The 12,618-nt window shown below is 37.0% G+C and overlaps 1 protein-coding gene across 2 annotated transcripts in view; it reads left to right on the plus strand.

The window, feature by feature from the left end:
* ZSWIM6 (zinc finger SWIM-type containing 6) overlaps nucleotides 1–12,618 on the plus strand; it is a 196,573-nt gene that overhangs the window by 126,408 nt on the left and 57,547 nt on the right. The gene's annotated exons all lie outside the window — the stretch shown is intronic.

Raw genomic sequence — 12,618 nt, forward strand, 5'->3', positions numbered from 1 at the left:
CTTTCAAAGTGTTGTGTGTATTCTGCTAGAATACCAAGCCTTTTGTGCTCAGAAGAATTTCTCATTTAATAAAGCTTGGCTCTTAAACTATTTCATTTGGTAAAATTTCATCAAATACTAGATAAATTAGTTATGGGAAATACTGACTTAGTCATTTAATTCACCTTTTGAGCCTTTGTCAGTAAACTGACTTGCATATACTCCAGATTTTTTTTCAATTTCTTTTAAAATTTGTTTTCCAAAGTAGGACATTTCTTCCCTCCCTCCCTTCCTCCCTCCCTTCCTCCCTCCCTCCCTCCCTCCCTCCCTTCCCTCCTTCCCTCCCTCCCTCCCTCCCTCCCTCCCTCCCTTCCTCCTCCCTCCCTCCCTCCCTCCCTCCCTCCCTCCCTCCCTCCCTTCCTTCCTTCCTTCCCTCCCTCCCTCCCTCCCTCTTTTAGAAAGGTAGAGAGGGTGATGAGGGAGAGACAGAAGGATAGAATCTTTTTTTTTTTTTTTTTAAGAGGGGTAGAATCTTAAGCAGACTCCATGCCCAGCACAGAGCCCAACATGGGGCTCAGTCTCACAACCCTGAGATGATGACCTGAGGTGAAATCAAGAGTCGGACACTTAATCATCTGAACTACACAGGCACTCCCAAAGTAGGACATTTCTGTCAGGATGCCTCATAATAAGAAAATAAATTAATTTTAGAAAAATATTACAACTTGTTCAGAGAGAATTTAGGAGATAACTATCATTGTGTATAAGAAATCTCAAAAATGGTTTCTTTTGGATATTTCTACACTGAACACAGTATCTCACTTATTTGTAAACACATTGATCAGCTCCTTATTTTGTACATTGCAAATATGTTGACTTACAAGAATATATGTGCAACTTGTCAGAAATATGCCCACCACCTATTTCATGGGGCACATTAACACAGGATAAATAATATGGTTAAATTATAGGTTGCAGTGCCTTAAAAACATTTAGACATAATTTTTAAAATACTTTAAAATATATGGAAGAACGTAACACAGTGATGACTACGCACCTCTGGAGCCTAACATTTTTCATTTCTTTGGTTATATTGATTTGAGATCTAGGACCAGTCAGTTCTATTTTTTTTAGGTTTCTTCAAAGTCATTAATTGCTTTGGTTAATACAAATGTTTAAGGAAAGCAAGTTTAAAGTTATTTCTTGAAAACTTTTTAAATTGTGAGATAAAACATGTAGAAAAGTGCATAAAATATGAATGCAGATTAATAAAGTGAACCAACATCCAGGTCCCAAAAATAGACTACTCTCCTGCACTTGAGAGAGGGTTCCATATATCCCCTATCACAAGCTCCTTTCTCTTCCCCATAGTAACCACTGCCTGGTTTTTATGGTAATCACTTCCATGGTGGTTTGTGTTTTGTTGTTGACATTATTAAACACTAGTTTTAGTTTTACCTGAGTTTAATTCAAATCATGTTTGTAAGATTTATGCTATTGTTTTATGTACCTATAGGTCATTCATTTTCATTGTTCTAGGGCAGCACTGTCCAATAGAAACATAATGTGAGCCACATGTTTGATTTAAAATATTCTAGTAGCCTATTTAAAAAGAGACCAGTAAATCTAATAATGTTTTATATATCTCAATATTCATAAATATGAATGCAACAAAGAATTGACAGTTTATTCTTTTATTCTTTTTTCATATTAAGTCTTTGAAATCTCATGTCTGTTCTATATTTATAGTATATTTCAAACCACAGCATAGTCACAATACAAATACCTAATAGCCACATGTGGCTAGCGGCTACCTTATTGGACAGCACAACTCTAGAAATTCTAGCTAGGAGAACATCACTGTTCGTCCATTCTGCTGTTGATGGATCTTGTTTTGAATAGAGCTACTGTGAACATTCTTTTACAAGTCTCCTGGTGCTGTAAGATACTTTTAAAATGGCTTTTATGTCAGAGGAACATCCATATAGCCATATTTCTTCTAATACTCCCCATGTTAGGCTCAACTTTATTAAAGTGGATAAAGCATTTTACTTGGTAGAGTCTGCCATTGTTAAATAACAGCATTGTAAACAACTGTGGCACAGAAGTACCTTTGACCCACCAAAAGCATATGCACTCAAAGGACTTTTTCAGGTAGGCTCCTGCTCTGTCCTATCACCTGCCTCAATCTTGTGCCTTTGTGAAAATTCAGGCCAGCTAACAGTCATCTCTGAGATTTCTCAGGAGCCTATCTGTGGCTTCTTATTAAATTGTTCAGTGGAGGCAGAAGAATAGGATATATCGTTTCTTTAAACTTTTATGTGTTCTGTTTTTTTCCTGAATAGGGTTATATTATTCTCTGAGTTTCAGTTTAACCAGAGGTCCACATCAACAATCAGTTGTTTGTTCTGCATATGTCTTCCTTGTTCTGAAGAACAGTAGCCCCAGAGTTTCTTATCTAATAGCTTCGAAAATTCATTTCCATGTTGAAATAGTAAGACTAATGAATCAATGTCACTGAAAGTTGGATGCAAGAAAGTGTTCATATCACATTATAGTTCTTTCAGAGTTTCTAAAATTAGAAGAAAAAGTCATCTAAGGAAATAGCAAGGACAGAATGCAGGTTAGCTTTTTAGGCTTAATGTGATTTTCAAATACCTTTGTATGAAAGCAGCTTCACGAGAGCAGGGAACTTGAGCACTTTATCCCACCCGCTTCCTCTTCACTTAATTTGTCATCAGATTCGCTCCTAGCCTGGCAGCGGGCCAATTACATGAGTCCCCTTCCTGCCTTCCATCCTAATGTGACAAGTGGTAAAAAGAAGAGAGGTAGGAAGTAGGCCATGACCTTAAGTGACAGAATGGGGAGTCTGCTCCCTGGAGGGTCTTATTTTAACTGTTAGATTGATGACTTACTAGAGGGTGGGATTAAAAGTGTTTTTGCAGTTATCTGACTACATGATCTCACCAGCTTCCTAACACCTCCAAAGCATTCTCCAGACTGTTAAAGCAGTACTTTTTTTTTGTATGGTCTTTGTGTGTGTGTGTGTGTGTGTGTGTGTGTGTGTGTTTCCTTTAAGAAGAAAGATGTCCTCTTAAACACAAATATTGGTAAGAGTTAAGTTTTCTTTTAAGGAGAAGAATTACTTTTACTTGGCTATATAAATACAGTCCGGATAGGATTTAGATTTCAGTTATCTTAATAGGTATCTTAGAGACAAAGAAGTTTATCTTATCCAAATCCTTTTTAGAAGAAAATCATAATTTGTAAATAATTACAAACTATGTTGATAACAGTAGGGTTATTTGTTCTACTTGTGAACGCATCCTAATACTTCTTAAGATTCTGTTGGTTGCTTTTCCTTATTACAGTTGACCCTTGAACAACCTGGATTTGAACTGCACAGTTCTTCTTACATCTGGATTTTTTCAGTAATATATGTATCTTGCTGGGGATCCCTGGGTGGTGCAGTGGTTTGGGGCCTGCCTTTGGCCCAGGGCGCGATCCTGGAGACCCGGGATCGAAACCCACATTGGGCTCCCGGTGCATGGAGCCTGCTTCTCCCTCTGCCTATGTCTCTGCCTCTCTCTCTCTCTCTCTCTCTGTGTGACTATCATAAATAAATAAATAAAAATAAAAAAAATATATGTATCTTGCTATAAATGTATTTTCTATTACACATTTTCTTATATTTTCTTTTTCTGTCTTTATGATAAGCATATAGTATATAATACATAAAATACATGTTCATCGCTGTCAACATTATTGGTAAGGCTTCTAGTGAACTGTAGGCTATTAGTAGTTAAGTTTTTGTGCAGCCAAAAGTATATGTGGGGTTGGGCACTGTAGGGTCAGTCTACTCTGAAATATTTTATTTTTACAAGAATTTTATTCTGAGGAATTAAAAGCTTTTTCAAGACAATATCAGGTGCATTATTCCTAACAGTTTCCTTATCAGCTTGGTGTTGCAAGTTTATAATTATAGTAGTTTTGAGAGGAAAAAACTGAAGAGAATGGGTTAGTGACATCCAAGGTCACAGATTCAGTGAAGGTAGTTGGAATATATAGACTTAGTTATTGTAATAGTTCAGTCCTTTTCAGTAGACTTTTTTTTTCTTGCATTTCATTGTGTTTTTATAAAATTTCCCCCACGTAATTTTGATTAGATTATAAAACTAGCTACTGTATGCTAAATAGTGGCTGTAAGATAGTTGATGTTAATGGCTCTCCAAGGAGATTACTGGTTGTAGTTTCGCATTTTTTTTCAGCAAAATTGTTTGCTTTTGGTTTTATATTCTAATAAAACCACATTCTTAAAAAAAGATGCTGGTATCTTTGCTAACTTCCACATTCTTAAAAAAGATGCTGGTATCTTTGCTAACTACTTCTCTAGAAATTTACTGATTTCCAAGTGCTAGTCCACTCTTAGTTAACTCTGCCTTTTCTGGTCCTTTATGTTTCCTATTAAAGGAGATGTATTATATAGATTGGTAAATCATGGTATAGGGACAGAACATTAAACTTAAAATCTGGGGCCTCTCTCTCTCTCAGTCTGTGACTATGATGAATAAATAAATAAAATTAAAAAAAATAAACTTAAAATCTGAAGGCATAGAGTCCAGTAGTGTCTCTACTTTGTGTTATCTGAGTGGCCTTGAGTCAGACTCATTTTTTCTCATTTAAAATGGTCATGATTTCCTCTAATAGCATTGGGACAATTTTAAGAAGATATACGTGTATAATCATCATCATCATAATAATAAAACATAACTGAGTTTACCTCATGTTTGGGATATTAGAAGTACTCAAAGAAGAGAGAAGAAACCAGTTGGGGGATGGATATCAGAGTCGGAAGTCATCTTACTTTCCTCTGACTTTCTGGCATGTTTTTCTTCTCCTTTCTCTCTTCATGTTGTTTAGTGACACCTCCACCCATGAGCTAGCTTGTCCTGGGCACATTACCACAAAGAAAGATAGACTGAGGGAAAGCTGGCATTGGTCCAGACTTGGAGCAGGGTCGGGGAGGGTGTTATTTCAGTGGCCGTTTCACTCCTAGAGCTTGGACCAGTTCCAAAAAGTAGGCTAGACTCTTCCCTGATTTCAGGGTCGTCACGTGCCCAGAAATACCATTTCAGTCAGCCAGAAGTAAAAGAGATACGTGCCTGTGTCCGATGCAGTCGACCCATGGCATGTAAGGTCTCTTCCACGTCTGATTTTATGACTTTGGTGGTGATAGTTCTACAGAGACACAGGAGGCATCTAGTATCATGCTGCAAAGGTGCACCTCCTGTAGTTCTACCCATGTGTGCATTTATGTACTGTTCTTTCATCAGACATTTCAATTTGTTTGAGTGTAGTTCTAATAAACCAACACCATAAATTCCATTCATGCCTGCCAGTCCTGCTTAACTTAGACTCGAAATGCCTCTGTGTCCCAGCCATCTTATATATCAGTCCATTCAGGCTCTCTTAGAGATTCCAAACAAACAAGCAGACCTACTCAGCAGTCCTGTGTTTGTTGTGTAGGTAGCTTACTTTTAGTTGATTGTAAACTCCATCAGGACTGGCTGAAACTATGACTTGTGTATCTTAGTAGCTTCCCTAAGGTCAGTACTTTAGAAACATTAGGTCCTCGGAATTTGTTAAATGAAAAGTATCACTGTCATTTTTCATTCCATTTTGTTCTTAGTGGGAACTTGGAGATTTATTCCTGTACACATGCATGTTCCAAATCTAGCAGTGAGTGACAGTTGGAGTTGTTTGATGGAGGCCTTATGTCACATCTTTCTTCCTTTTTGTTTCCCCGTGGATGGTCGTGTTCATTGTAATTGGGCTTGATTTAGCAACCAGTTTTTACAAGTATCCTACGGAGAGAATTTGGTTATTACAAGCATATTCTTTCTATCATAGAATATTCAGGCATTGACATTTGGTGAAAAAAGGTAAAATCTACTGGTGATTAATACAATTTGCAAATATCTCCTGTAGGAGAGAATTGAATTTGCTCTCCTAAAGTGCAGCAGTGTGATACTTAGAGGAAATGTAAATCAATTATAAAAAAGTATGTTGAAAAAATTAAAATAAAAAAGTATGTTGGGAAAATGTATAGTAGTATAGAATTATATGAAGATGAAAAAACAGATCCTCTTTGGCTCCTTCTCCCATAGCTCCCCTCCTTAGTCTCCAACAGCTCTCTTACCCCCCAAGGCAACTACTGCTGACAGGGTGGTTTGTATTATTTGAGACAGCTTTCTTTATGAAGACACATAGGTAGTTTTTTTAAAAAATTAAAAATATTTTTCTGCATTTTGCCTTTTTTCTCGTAATATATGATGGGTATCTTAGGCTAGTTACAAAACAGCTCTATTACTGTTTTAAATGTTGTATAGTATTCCATAGTATGGGTATATTTAACCATTAACCTACTGAATGATTTTGAAGTTGTTTCTGTTTTTTCACTACCATATGCAGTACTGCTGTACCTATCCTGTGTGTGTGTATGTATGTGTGCACACGTGTTTAAATTTGTGCAAATATTTTTGAATAATAGGTTCTTAGTAATAGAAATGCCAGAACAAGTAGAACATGCATTTTTGAGTAATTATTGCCCAGTTTTCCTCCAAAAATCACTAAGTTTACATTTAAACGGAAACTAGATATTTCTCTAACATGATTTAAAAAATTTTTTTTTAACAAAATTGATGGAATGCACAATCACATACATGACTGTCTTCACATGAAAAAACATTTCACTTCAGCCAAAGTAATCTTAGAACTTAGGTGTCTTAATTTAGAGGAATCACATTTCTGACCCATGAGGAATTTGCTAGGGTAACAACAGAGACAACCGATTTTCTTTTAGCCCAATACCCTTCATTCTTTTTCTTTTCACCTCCAAATCATGCCTTCCCTCACACACTGTAGTCATCTCTGACACTCCTCACTCTCATGCTTTACAAAGAATCGCTACCAGCTGTGATCCGTTTCCTCACCAGTCCTCTGTCCTTTAACTGACCTCACATTTCTCTTCACGTTGGCTCCATGAGCTTGTTCCTGTCTCCTCCACAAATGGGGGAGTTTGTTCCCATCTCCCCCCACAAATTTCTCTCAGTGTGAGACCCTCAGAGTGTTGATGAGCTTAGAAGTTAGCCTAAGCGACAATACCTTTGCTCTCAGCTCTATTACTGGGGTCAGGTAACTGAATCTCTTCAGACATCATTTTTTTAATTTGTAAAACATGGACAAAAAAGAGTACCTGTTTCATAAGGTCAGGAAGGTTAAAGAAGTAAATCTGAATTGTCATTATCACTGACATTGTGAGGAGTCCATTGACATGAGTCTTCAGGGCAGTGGTAGATAGTTGAGGAAAATATTTGTAAGCCGGTTTTTAAACAACATTTTAAAAAATAATCTGAGCAAACTATTCTCGAAGCTTGCAAACATAGATTTAATGAATCTGAAGAGTTGGGTTATATAAAAATAAGACTTTCTGAGAACTTTGCATTTAAATATTTATGTTTGTGTACTGAGTAATACATTTTTAGCTAAGTTATAGAAAATGACCTACCTGTTATGCACTTCGTGTTTACACTGTGCATTTTTAAATGAGCATGGAGAGTGTTCAAGTGCTTTACTGCTTTTCATCCATATAAAAGACATCATTTCTGTACATGAATAGTTTATTATTGAACTTTTGAGGTAAGTTCACTGATGGTAGGAAATGAGAAAGTCAGATGAGAGGAAAATGATATAGGAGGAGCTATAAACCTTGTGATGGCCTATGTGAATTCCCTTGAGATCTATGCTGTTGACAGTGCTATTTACTTAACCTCTTTGGCAAATGCCAAAGGTGGCTTACTGAGGGAGCACAGCCTAGCACATGCCAGGGCTCCCCCTGTCAGTAGCCTCTGAGATAAAGAAAGAAGATGGGCTGTCTCTAACAGCTCCTGCAGAGGACATCACACTTCTGTCATTGCAGTAACATTATATAGGCTGGCCACAGAGAATGGAAGGTGAGGAAGGATTTGAGTGTTGTAGCTATCACAGAATTGTAAATCGAAATGAAGGCATTAGCCACTACTTTAAAATGAGGGTTTAAGGAAGAATAAAATGAAAATCTTTTTTTTTTGAGTCTATCACTAAAATTTGCTGCCTTGCCTTTTCCCATCTCGGTGCCTGTGGTTGATGTCAGGATTTTGCCTTCAGCTTGTAAGACAGGTATACTGGTGACTTTGTAAGTCACAGACTTAATGTTTCCTGGCTTTAACAGTGGTCCGTGAAACTTTAGGCAATGGCATTCCTGTAGGCCCCCTAAAAGAGGCTGAATTAATTACTCCTGCAGTGTAGACATTGCCTTGCATTCTGCCTTTATAGACTGAAATTGACCATTTAATTTTAACCAAAAAACCCCCACTTATACATAAATATAAATGGTTAAAGCATTATTTGGATAACTGTATTACTGAAGCAGTTAGGTCACAGTTAAGATGAGGAGGTAAACTAAAGCCTTTCATTTCTTTTTTGTTTGATTTGTTTTCCAGCAGATTAAGAAAAGAAAGCATTAAGTTCTCTATTAGAACCCAAAGCTGTGAATAATTCTACATACCAAACATAGCATAAGCCAGTTGTGAATGTGTCTTGGTTTCTCAGTTTAAAATTTGCAGAATGCTTTGGTGCTGCTTAATGCTTAGACGCAGCTGTTTCCTTGACATGAGACAGATAATTCATTTAGTGTGTTTTAAATATACCTTATTCAGTGCGCTGGAGAGGTGTCTGATGCCTCTGGAGCCTGAATACTTTCCAGTATGAAGATCTACAATGTGCCACCATGCTTAACATTCTCTCCAAATACGGGATCATCCTCCTACCCCCTTGGCAAAGATTCGGATTTAGTATTTCTGAAGTGGTGCCTGGGTATCCATTGTTTTTCACAGTGTGCCTCAGGAATTTTGATATACTCTTAATTTTGAGAATTCCCAGGGTACGGGAGTTTGGTATTGAGGTAAATCAAAACTAAATCAGAAGCAAAGCAAGTAGTAGGCAGAGGAAGCCAAGGACATGGACAGTGGTCCTTCATGTCCACAAATTCACCATTTGCAGTCTTCCTATGATATAGTCATAACCAATGTACAGGGTAAGTGAAATTCACACATCCCTAGCTGGGAATGAGAGACAGTTAAACTGTTGGACATTTTTTTTTTTTTTAAATCAGATAATTTCACTTTCCCTGAAGGCTTGAAACTTTGTAGAATTAAGCTTTGGTCATAAAATGCTCACAAAGATTAATTATACAGTTGTAAAAGTTATGGCATTTATAATTATAAATATAAATAAGGGTAAAAGATATGATAGGTTTTAAAACACTTTAATGGACCATTTAATTTACATACATAGATTCTAGTTCCTGCCCAACTTGGGGGAATATCTACTACCAGATGTATAAACACATGAATAATGTTTTTCTTTGCATACCTTTCTCAAAGCTAAATGTGAATGTTTGTCTTTGTTTATAGATAACCACTAATAAGTGGAAATAAATTTTGCAAATCTACATTTTATACAAGGCTTAGACAACGCTTACATGCATATAATCAAGACATATTAAGATTTAAATAGTTAAACTAAGGGAGGATGTTTTCTACACACTCCCATGGGAAGATTTCTAATTCTTATCACCTAGTTAATCTTTTATTACTACGTTATAGAATTTTAGGTTTGAGGAAATGGAGGTCTGAGGAGCTTAAGTGATTTGCTGGATGACGTGTAGTTTTCCCACCTGTGCCTAGAACTGAAATCTTGAGAATTCTAATCCAGAATTAGGAACCCCACATATCCTCTCAGCTCATGTGTAGACTTTATTGAATGATTTGCAGTAAAATTTTATCTATGGGCCATTTTCCCTCTGCAGTGTCTCTTCGTTCCCCCCATACTCTTTAAGAAATACGTTAATTCTGACACTAGCTTACCATACTCCTCCTGCCCCCAAAACATAAAACCCTTGGTTTTCTTAACTTGAGAAACATTATTCATGTATTTATGCATTTGCTGTAAATACCTTCCTACACCTAGGCAAGAACAAAAATCTGTATGTGTATAAATTAAATGATCCATTAAAGAAAATTAAAAAGTTATCATATTTAAACAAAAATGGGATAGTGTTTTCAAACCTATTGGATTTTAAGGAAAAAAATGCATTGTATATTTCAAGCCAATTAAAAGTGATTCCAGGATTATTCTTTTTAACATTTTCCTTTTTTAGTATGAACAAAAGTAAGAGGATATTCTGAAGTTTTTAAAATATATCAGTGTTGATCCCTTTGCCATTTTAGGCCAAGGAGAGTGGAATTTTCTCTAAACCGAATTGAAATCTACTTAAAATATTTGAATATTTATGTGCCAAACAGAAAAGTCAAGTCTCAGATGGTTGTGACCCAAGCAGTGAAGGAGGAAGGGTAGCATGCCTTGTACTACAACATAGGACAGTCAGTCCCCATCCAAGTCCTTTGTGGGCAGGATTCCTTGTAGGTCTTGACCCTCAGTCCCCAGTAGAGAATTGAGGGAAATAACCACTGTGAGGATAGAAATTGAATTTATTTAGCTCAGGTTATTAGAAGGAACAGTGAGTGTGGATCATCAGTAGCTTGTCAGAATTTTCCCTATGAGGAGGTTAAAGAAGCATGTGTCAGATTTCCCAGAAGGATTTTAGCAAGATACTGGGAACAGCTTAAATATGAAAGTTGAGAGCATATAGATGAGTTGTTTGGAAAGTCTCTTCTGATGTATTTAGATTGTCTTTGTGCATTTGTATGTGTGTGTCTGTCTCTAGAACCATGGGGATGGGCTGTATTACAGGCTCCCAGTCCCTGTGGGATACAGATGTAGCCCTAGTAGTTGACTCTTAATAGCACTGTGTGTCCTTAGGTCTTCCTGTGAAAGAGAAATGTGCTAACAAATGCTCACAAACATCCCAGTATCCTTATATTTCTGTTTGATTTATGCCTGATAATGCCTGCTTTGATACCTTCTTGGCTCAATTTTAGCTTCAAGGTTCTGGGGTGTATTCTTCAGCAGGGGAGAGAACCAGAAGATGGATTTGGCATTGTAGCTGTGGACAAGTCATAATTACCCTGAACCTGTTTCTCTTTCTGTAAAATAGGGATCATAATGTTTACTTACTACTAGGATCGTGGTGAGGAGAAAATGAGATAAATGTATGTGAAGATGCTTTAGTACTTGTTCTTTTTTTGGTAGGGATCCTTTTCTCAGGGGAGGAATGTACACAGATCTTTCTCCTCCCTCCTTCCCCCTACTTCATTCCTGATAGAGGCAAAAACTAGTTAGGTGTCAGGAAGTGGTGGTGAGCAGGGCAGCTATAATCCTTGCTCTCTGGAGCTTTAATACCTACTTACCTAATACCTATTTGGAATGACTATTTCTGCCTTACTTCTGGAAGAACCAGTCTCTCCAGCTCTTCGTAACAGGTCACTCATTCCCATTGCCATCCTCACTCATTTTCTTTCCTAGTCTTTCCTAGTCTTTAAATGTTGGCTTTCCTTAGGGCTCTAGCTTAAATGTTCTTGCCCTGTAGAGCCTCCTGTGAATATCCAGTTCCCTTCTTGAAAACCTTTCTCCTCTTTTTGGCTGTACTTTAAATTTACCGTGTCTGAAACTGAAGTCAGGACCTAAACACTGCCCCTCCTATCCTCCAACCTGATTGTGCTCTGATCTTTGTGTTACTGAGTTGTCCAGTATCTCATCCAGTTATTTAACCCCAAACTTCATCCATCTCTCAACCCCTTGATCTTCCAGATTTCACATACACACTTCATTGCCAAGTCATATTGCTTTTATGTCTCAAATTCCTGTCAGATTCTCCATTTCTGTTCTCAGTGATGTTTTCAAGCTGCCATCATCATCTTTTGTACAGACCATGCATGTGTCATCCTCACTGTTATGTATTTTTGCTTCCCAGTCCATCCTCTACACTTGAGATTTTTTTTTGGTATTTAAATATATTTGTGCGGTTCTGAAATTTTAAAAATTATGAAAAGGTGTTTAGTGAAGAGCCTTCTTCCCTCATGTACTGAGGTTACCCATTCCATGCAAGTGTAACGAAATACTAATACATAGGCTCTTTCTAAAACTTCATTATCTACATAAAAGGTATATTTGTATCCTTTTCTTTAGCCTGTTTTTTGTTTGTTTGTTTTTTTTTTTTGTTTTTTTTTCCATTCAGCAGTATATCTTGGGCAATGCTTGGGTGGCTCAGTGCTTGAGCGTCTGCCTTTGGCTTAGAGTCCCTGGGTCTAGGGATCGTGTCCCACATCAGGCTCCCTGTGGGGAGCCTTCTTCTCCCTCTGCCTGTGTCTCTGCCTTTCTCTCTGTTTCTCTCATGAATAAGTAAATTAAATATATTTTTTAAAAAAACACAATATATCTTGGAGATTTTTCCATTGTAGTACAAAGAGAATCTCCAAATTTGTTTTTATGGCTGAATATATTCCATTGTAGGAATGTTGTAATTGATGCACCTTAGGACAAAATATCTTTTACGATCTAGAGTATTTCATTCTTCTGATGATGACTTTGTTGTGATTCCCATTTATTATGCTTACAGAAGAAAAAAAACTAAGCTCCTCA

Source organism: Canis lupus, chromosome 2 (genome assembly GCF_003254725.2).
Source record: "Canis lupus dingo isolate Sandy chromosome 2, ASM325472v2, whole genome shotgun sequence".
Taxonomy (NCBI): Eukaryota; Metazoa; Chordata; class Mammalia; order Carnivora; family Canidae; genus Canis; species Canis lupus.